The sequence below is a fragment of the Pongo pygmaeus genome, chromosome 9 (genome assembly GCF_028885625.2).
Source record: "Pongo pygmaeus isolate AG05252 chromosome 9, NHGRI_mPonPyg2-v2.0_pri, whole genome shotgun sequence".
Taxonomy (NCBI): domain Eukaryota; kingdom Metazoa; phylum Chordata; class Mammalia; order Primates; family Hominidae; genus Pongo; species Pongo pygmaeus.
Window position 1 is genome coordinate 136,111,671 of NC_072382.2, and position 9,657 is coordinate 136,121,327.

The window sequence follows — 9,657 nt, forward strand, 5'->3', positions numbered from 1 at the left end:
GCCTTAAATCTTTTACCTCAGTTATTTTTACCCTTTTAGGGTCATTATTTGGTGGACTAACGTGTTTATTGGGGTTTGGGGTTGGAGTAGTCCCAGGCAAAATGGGAGGTTGAGTTCTTGATTAGTTTGAGAACAAATCACCTCAGGAGGTCTTTCCCTGTGATGTCTGCCCTTAACCCATATACCTGAGACGCTACTTTTGGTTCTTGGTTTAGAATGGCTGGATTGTCAATGGTGATGAGTATAGGATTGCATTATAAATTCTGGCAGTTATTTGGTGGGGAGCCCTTGGACAGATGTAGTTTATTCTTCAAGGGTCTCCAGCTCAGAGTTACCCACCCCATGTTTACTGTCCAACTCTGAAATTTGGGTAGTCTACCATACATCATCCCAGCTGAAGCAGGGTGATGCCCTACTGTAACCTGTATCTGATTCAGGGCAAAGATATTTATCTGCCTGTGAGAGCTGTCTCTGATTTTCTAAATTCCTACAAGGTAAAACCTGGCAGGCATCAAATCTTACAGTCTGGGGTGCTACCTACCATCTTGGTTACCTTAATTACCAACCTGATTGGGTAGGGAGGAGTCCCCTGCCAGTTTCCATTTTGACCTTCTGCTCTTTGTATAGTAGCCCATCCCAGCCATACTAACTTCCAGAAATGGGACCAGCCCATGTTTTCTTTTTAAATTTTTCTCAAAGTTAACTTTAAGATTCCTCAGGTGACCTGTGCACTTTCCACTGGTCTTTTTCCCTCCCTTCTGGGATCTCTTTTACCAGTCCCATGATTCAAGTATAGTGAATCCACCCCAGTTCAGCTGTTTGCATAGCTGTCTCAGTGGCCAGGAGCACTTGATGGGGACCTTTCCAGCTTGGGTGGAGCTTAGCTTCTTTCCAAATCTTAATCAGCACCAAGTCACCAGGCTGGAAGTGGTGAACTGTGAACTCAAGAGGTAGAGTTTGAGTCAGAAGTCCTTTTAACCTGAGGGATGGCAGGGTGGAGGATATGGCCAGTATATAATTTCTTAAGAATTGATCCTTGGTTTCCATAGTAGGAAGATCTGTAGCCCTGCCCAAATATGGGAGTCCATATAATAACTCATAGGAGGACAATCCCAAGTCTTTTCTTGGGGCTGTCCTAATCCTAAGGAGTGGCATTGGGAGACATTTGGTTCAAGGCATTTTAGTTTCTAAGATTAGTTTGGTGATATGCTTTATGAGAGTTTGATTTATTCTTTCTACCTTTCCAAAGGAAGGTGGATGCCAAGGGGTGGGATAATCCCACCTAATTTGTAAGCCTTCCATAATTCCCCTTAACACCCTTGAGGTCAAATGGCTCCCATTGTCTGAATCAATATTTTCCACCAGGCCAAATCTAGGTACAATCTGTATTAATATTATCTTGATCACATTCCTGGCAGTGGCTATTGGAAGGGGAAAGGCCTCTACCCAGCCGGAAGGGTGATTTATGATCACCAGTAAATACTTTAGTTTTCCTACTTTGGGCATTCTGTGAAATCTACTTGAGTGCTTTGAAATGGTTTTAGTCTGGGAGGTCTTCCTCCTGTGGCCTGTTTTCTAATTACCTTTTTGATTATTCTCTGACAAGTTACACAACTTTTACATACTTGTTTAGTGAGGTTATAAATCCCTATACACCCATAATTCCTAATGTTATAGGAGGCAGGAAGAAATTATTTAGGTATACAGTTAGGGTAAAGTGAGTCCCGGGGAGAAAATTTTCCTTCTAACATAAAGCAGCTCAGAGATAGCTTCCTTTATAACCTCATGCAGTTCAAAGATATCACTTCTCTTCTAATAAAGGGCAGCCTGAAAGTTCAGTCTGTTAATCACAGATAAACAGCTTAAGCACAGAAGGAGCTGCGGGGGAAGTCTCTTGGGTAATCACTGAGCTTCACACTCATAAAATGGGCCCAGCAAAAACAGCAGGCCTTAATAAGCACCTTCCTTTCCCTTTAGGTACAATAAGATAGGAAAGCTAAAAGCAGACTCGGGGGCGGGGGGTGCCTGCAGCTGTAAGAAGATGTCTGGGAACAGACACAGAAACTCTCCCTCCCAGATAAGCGACACAAAGCTGCACAGAGCAGCATAGACTGGGAGAATTGGAGTATTGTATGGTGACACACAGTGTTCTAATAGTCCATCCTATTATTACTGGTTGGAGACCTTTTCTCCTTTCAACAGAAATAGGAAGTATGATATTCCAATGCTTCTCCTGGTTGTTTTAGTTCAATCTGTAAAGGTGTGATTTTTAACCCTCCCCTGTTGCCTTCCCCAACCCATATAAGGGGATTAATTTTTCTTTCCTCCTCCTCTGTTAGGAGGCCCATCATTACTTTTATTTTTCCTTCCTTTACTCCTAATCCTAAACCCAATACACCGGTTAAGCTTTTAACAGGTTACAAAAGGGTTTCAGGTTCCCTACTTCCTTCCCAGACAAATTTCTGTTTCCATGGTTGGAAGAACAGGAGGCTTTCTTATTACTCAGGGACCTCTGTATGATGGACAAAGCTCTCGGTTGGCCTCCAACTTCTTCACCTTGCCTCTGGAAAAATAAAAATGCGCTTCTGATACAGCAAGCATTTAGTGCCGCTGCTGAGATTTGGGGCAGAATCTGGATGGGAGTATGCAGCGCAACTAAATTTAGCTTATTTGTATCTCCCATATGCCTAACACTGTGATGAGCCCTAAAGACAAAGTTAAAGAGGAACAATAATTCATTACCCAACTCACTTGGGTAGAGAAACTTTCAGCTTCTATGATTTGATCTGGCATTCCACCTAAGGCACTAACCTCAGGGTGTCAGGGATAAATCACCATCACCAGCACCATGAAATCCCCCTGATACTCAGAATGAGGATTGTGCCAAAGAAAACCAGGGTCACAGCCTACTGTCCTGAGAGAAGATTCTCCAGGTTCCTTCATCTTTGCTCTTTCATTTATGAAGGACTGATCCATGAGGCCCAGCTCCCAGTGCTCTCCTGGAGGGTCAGAAACACATCCTTCTGACCGGGATTGCTGGCGGCTCCACAGAAGAGCTTTCACCTGGAGGGATTCTCATCCCCACAGAACACTGGGAGGTGTCTGCAGACACTTTTGGTTGTCACGACTAGGAGTGGAGGCTGTGCCCCCAGCATCTGGTGGGTAAGACCGGAGGATGCAGCTAAACACCTGGCAATGCCCAGCATAGTCCCACCACAGAGAATGACCTGGCCCCAAACACCATGAGTGCTGCGGGTGAGACCCTGCTCAATGGCAAAGGTCCTCAGAGGGGGGTCCCAGAGCAGCACTGTGAGCCCCACGTGGGACCCCGCTAGAAACACACCCCCTCAGGCCTGACCCCAGACCCACCCGCCAGCAATTCCAGGAAGGCCCAGCCACCTATGCTTGGGCAAGCCGGCCAGGTGCTGTAATGCACCTGAGGTTTATGGAAGTAAGAGGCCATGATATGGGAACTCCTGGCACTTTCTGGCTCTGCGCCCTGGTGGTGAAGAGGAGGAAGAGACCGAAGAAGGGAGCCAAGCTGCTATCTGTGCTTCTTCCTTCTCTGTGGGCTGCAGCTGAGAGATGGAGCTTGGGATGGGCAGCAAAGGAGACACCTGAGCAGGCAGCTGTCACCCCATGACCTACTTGCCACTAGGGTGACCCACTCCTCCAAGCTCCCCAGAGAGCCTGTCAGGTAACCCTGAGCCTATTTGTACCACTTGGGAACTTGTAATGGCTTAAAAAAGCAAAACACCAAAAATACTACAGGTCTTCCCTCTGCCTGCCCGTGCAGTGCCACCAAGCTGACTCACTCTGGGGCTGGGACGGCTCCCTCTGCCCTTTGATATGGCTCAGAAGGACCAGTACCACCCACAGGAAAACTGGGAAAAGAACAGGGAACCAGCAGGGCTGTGAGTTAGGTGCCCATGGTGATTAGGAGAGGCACAGTGGGTTGGCATAAATCTCAGAGAAGCAGGGTTTCTGCCTGAGTATGGAAAACCAATGGTATGGAAAACTATGGGGAAGGAAAAAGAACATACTTAAAAAAAAATTATAACACTGAAAACACAAAGCATCTATGAACAGCCCGTAGTCTCCTGCGTTAGCCTTTCTATTTTATTTGATTTCTTGGATTTTTTTTGATTTGCTCCAGATTTTCATTTGCACAGTCAAGTATTCTGAGCATCTCCTTTTTTTTTTTTTTCCCAACACTTTATTTGGGGGTCAAACAGCTTTTGTTGTAGCCATATGACAAAGGGTGTGCACTGGGTGGGCTTATTCTGTTGTAAGCATCAGAAACAGGTGAGCCGACTTAAGCCAAGCGAAGAACACACTGCAGGTTAGAGGGTGGACAGCGGACCCAACGCCGGGCCCGGACAGACGGAGACACCGGGGCAAATCCCGCGACCCAGGTGTCAGGACTGCCAGCTACTCACGCACCACTGTGGAGGTGACTCAGCTCTGTCCCCTTCCTGCTGCGCGTCACACCCCTTGAGCCTGGAAAAGAACGTCCCACTGGCCTCCTGTGTGCCACACACCCACGCAGGGCAGGGGCAGGAGTGCAGCTCAGTTATTAGGCCCACAAAGCTTCCACTGAAGTGGGGTGACTCCCAAAAGCATGTCTGGGTCCTACTGCTAACAAAAGGAGCTGGGGAGGTGGGGGCCCATGGGCACCCACTGCAGCAGGCACCAGACGGCCGCAGTGCAGCCTCACATAACTGGTCCAGGCTGTTCCAGCCTGCGCCAACCTGGGGAAAGGTACTAGAAAAAGTGCCCTGGAGCTACCTCCACGGCAGCGGAAGAAAGCAGTGGGAGGCAGGGTACGCTTCAGAAAGGCCGGGATGGAGGCTGGGATAGGTTTACAGTGAGACAGGGATCCCGAAAACAGTGAAGACGTGTAGAAGTGGGGCCGAGGGAGCTGGGCTCAGGCTGTTAGAGGAGAGGGCTAGTTGGGTCATTATAAAATGAAAGGGGACGAGCGGGGCTGGGCAGGCCCGAGAGAACCCAGCCATCAGGCAGGGATGGAGGCCACTTCGGGGCCCTGCAAGAGCACACATCCTGCCTCCTTTGTTCCAGTCTCAGCTGGAAACATCCAGAAGTTCATCCCAGATACCACAAAGGACCCTCAGAATGCCGTACCCAGATGAGGCTGTTCTGTGAATGGATCTCTAGACCAGCTTCCACTTCCTCAAACGTGATGATCTGTCAAGGACAGTGGGGGGTGGCTGTGAAATTCAAGTTCTGCCTCTGGGTGGACCTGCGGGCAGGGGCTGTGGGCAGAGTTCACCTCATTTGTTCCAGAATGAAGCCACGGTGCTGGAAGGTAAAGGTTTTTCTGGGGACCTAATGTCCAGCAGCGACCTAGGTTTTGTCCATTGATGAACACAACTCCTTTTGTCCAGTCCTGAAAAAGATTGGAATGGCAGATTCAACATCTGAGTTCTAGAGGTAAAGACACAGGGTGAAGACACACACACACACACACACACACACACACTACACACTACACATACACAACATGCAACACCGACACACCAAATCAGATCAAGCAAAGACAGAGGCTGCTTCGGGTTCCTGCAAGAATGCATGTCCTGCCTCTTTTGTTTCTGTCTCAGCCAGATCTATCCACACGGGATGGACGACCAACTGGGTCCCTGGATGGGAGGTGCCCCAGGGAGCTCTGTACCGCCACTGGCCTGGGCTTGGCTTGGCACCCTGGCCTCATGGAGGAGGGCTCTGATTTCTAACGTGTCTCCCTGTGTCTGCCCCACACCAGCAGAGGCCGCGAATTTCCTTCCACCATCAGGTATTCATCAAAACACGCTGGGCGCAAAACACAGCTCGTGTTGTAGAACTTTCGGTGTGGAGCAAATGTATACTGGCATTTTACCCACCACATCCCTGCCGTGGGTTGGATGATGGACTATGTCTGGGGACTAGTGGGTGACTGTCCCGTTTCCTCATGCAGCGGCCGCTCCACCCATCCTCACTGGAACACAGTACTCATATCTGTGCCATGCAGAGTGGCTGAGGCCCCAGTATTCCCTCGCACAAGGCGGGGCCCATGCCCCAAGGAGGGTTTGTTAAAGATTCTTTAGGGATGGCAGCTGGGGGGGACAGACACAGGCAGGAGAGAAATGGCATTCGCCTCCAGTTTTATAAGGGTACCTCTGGGGGGGTCACCAACTCTCAGTAAACTGAGGAAGGCAGGGCCCTGCACTCAGCTGAAGAGGGATTTCCAGATGGTGGGTAGGGTCCTAAGAGAGAGTCAGGGACCAGCGAATGGCCACGGCTTCCTAACGTGCCGGCTGTGACTTCGAGGTGAGCCTCTTCCCTGGAGCCTGAAACCCTCTGCAGCACAAGTGGTGCCTTCGGGGTGCGGGGTGCAGTGACTGAGGCGCTGGGCCAGGAGGCGGGGATGAGGGATGGCACCATTCGGCCCCCAGGCAACGGTGAAACGTGGGGTCATCTCCTTCAACTTTCTGGGTCTCTTACTGAAAACTGGAGGGAGGTTTGTCTGGATGATTTCTGAGGTCCCTTCCACCCCTAACCACTTGCCATTTTCAATCAATCATCCGGAGTTAATGATCAGACAGCCACCACCATCTCCAGGCTATAGATTACAAATTTTCTTAATGGAGTATTGTCCAGATAAGGATCCCCAGTTAAGCCTACTGCAGGAGAGGGAAGAAAGGGAGCTTGAAGGAGGCAGGAGGGGCACGGAGATGTCAGGGCTGTGGGCAGGGGTCTCTGGAGGAGGTGTTCCTGGCCTCCTACAGCTGGAAGGTTTCGGCAAAATCTTGCACAGATTTTTCCTCCTGCTTGCACACCTCTCAGAATGGTGCCTGCACCTTCCACATTCACAGCAGAGAAGTGACTGAATTCCTTCCAGCTCTGGCCAGCAAGGGGCTCAGGCCTAAGTCTTGGAGATGTCAGAGCATTCAGGGTGAGGGAGGGAAGGCGTGTGACCCTGTCCGGGAGCGCGGGGCCAGGGAGGACAGCTCAAAGGTGCTGGGCTCTGGAGAAGGAAGGAGGCAACCTCCGCAGGGAGGAGGCCTAACCGTTCCTATTCTCCAGGGACATCCCTACAGCTTTCTCCTTACGGAGCCACTTTCAAAACCCTCCCAAAAGAGGAAAGGCAGCCTGCCAGCCCTGGCTTGGTGATTAGAGGACTCGCTTGGGGGAACTGAGGAGAAGGGACATCACCACCCTTCCCAGCAAAGCCCAGTGTCATCGCAGGTTCCACACGTGGGTGTCTCAGAGCCGGGGGCCGTGGGATCTTCCACACCACCTGCCTGTGCTCACCGCCCTCAGCCTGGGGTGACAGCAGCAGGGGCTAGAGCCCACCTTTTCTCTCCACGCTGACGTCCTGCCCATAGGCGAGTCGGCCTTTGTTCTCCATCAGGATCCTTAGAGGGCCACTGTCCTGGTGTCCCTGCCTGGGACAGAACAGCCAGGGTGGGCACCATCAGGCACTCTTCTGTCCTTCTGGGTCTCCTCTGGCACAACGAGGGCACAGCCGCAGGACTGGCGGGCAGTGGGCCTCAGAGCCTTGCAGACCCCGGCATGGGGCCAAGCAAACCCCTGGCTCCAGCTCTTCCTGCTCACCCCTCCCCCGCCCCCCCCAGGCCAGACCTTGCAGGAAAAGTGCATCCCTGGAACATTTTATGAGACTCCTCTGGGGCAGGGGGCCAATTCGGAGTTTTTTAAGCAGCAAATCCTCAGGGTGGAAAAGCTCGGCTTACTCATGGCAAATGTGCCTGGACCTCAGAAACCCACACAACTCTCCCTCCTCCGCGTGGGGCTCCTCTGTGAGGAGCCAGCCAAAGGGCAGGGAGGAGCAAATGGGCTGCATAGGGTCAGGCCACGCCCTTAACCCACATGGGCCCTGGCCAGGGCTACACAGGGCCAGGCCTCACCCACGACCCACGCGGGGCCTGCCAGAGCTACCCAGGGTGAGGCCGTGTCCTCAACCCACATGGGCCCTGGCCAGGGCTACACAGGGTCAGGCCTCACCCACGACCCACGTGGGGCCTGCCAGGGCTACACAGGGTGAGGCCACATCCTCAACCCACACGGGTCCTGGCTAGGGCTACACAGGGCCAGGCCTCACCCACGACCCACACGGGGCCTGCCAGGGCTACCCAGGGCCAGGCCTTGCCCACATCCCACATGGGCCCTGCCAGGGCTACACAGGGCCAGGCCTCACCCACAACCCACGCAGGGCCTGGTAGGGCTACAACTTATTCCTCACTGGGTTAGATACATTTTTCTTAATAGTCAGCTGATGGGTGACATGATCCAGGGCTCCCATATACTTCTCATTCAAAAACATCTGCCAAAGAAAGAAGGCAGAGCTATTAGGTCCTCATTAAGAAAGGGAAAACTGGAGCCTTAAAGAAGCAAAGAAAAAGGCAAATCGAGGGGAATAATGAATTCTTTGACTCCCAGAATAAGCCAGTTGACCGTGAGCTCACAAAAACCAGCTGGAGTTCAAGGGGCACAGTGACTCCCTGCACAAGGCGAAGGCTGAGGAAGTGCGGCCAAGACGACCCTCGGGCTCCAGCTCCACTGCAGGGCAAGGAGGGGAAATTTAAAAGACCTGCAAGGAATGACGGAGAAAAGGAAGGTGGAGGATGAATACATATTGTCAAGAAAACGGTGATAAAAGGGAAGGCAGTGAGCCCATAGGAACATCAGTTGTTTCTGTGTCTGCCCGCCTTGCCACCCACGTTCCTCTCTACCGCAGATCCCATTCTGCCAGGCTTCCTCAACTCTTTTTTCTTTTTTTAAATTTAAAAACAGGGTCTTGCTCTGTCACTCAGGCTGGAGTGCAGTGGCTCAATCACGGTTCACTGCAGCCTCGACCCCCTGGGTTCAAGTGATCCTCCTGCTTCAGCCTCTTGAGTAGCTGGGACCACAGGTGCACACCACCATGCCCAGCTAATTCTTTTAATTATTTGTAGAGACAGGGTCTCTCTGTGTTGCTCAGGCTGGTCTCAAACCCTTGGGCTCAAGCAGTTCTCCTGCCTTGGCCCAAAGTGTGGGGATTACACCACGCCTGGCCTCCAATTCTTATTTGGAAAGGCTGCTGCCACCACCCTGTCTGGTTTGGGGGTGATCTGAATGTAAACCTGTTTCTTTTCTATTTCCTACAGGATTGCTTCAGCCCCAGATACAGCCACCCAGAAGACTCCACTCGGGCCATGCAAGACCAGATAAGGATAAATAATTTGCTTCTTAGATTGTTTAAGTTAAATCACAATTTTTCAAATCAAATTTGACTCTAAAACTGTAACAACTGGATTGTGGGTTTGGATTAAAATATGTGTGTGTGTGTGTATAAAACAATAAAAATCCACATATGTTAAAAACATGTAAATGTTAATATTATTCTGAAGGAGCCCCTGGTGCCTGTCCATGGCCTGTTAGGAACTGGCCCACAAAGCTGGAGGTGAGCAGCAGGCAAGCCAGCATTGTCCCTCGAGCTCTGCTTCCTGTCAGATCAGCGAGGCATTAGATTCTCATAGAAGTGCAAACCCTATTGTGAACTGAGCATGTGAGGGATCTAGGCTGCAAGCTCCTTATGAGAATCTAATGCCTGATGATCTGAGGTGGAACAGTTTTGTCCTGAAACTGTCCCCCACCACCATC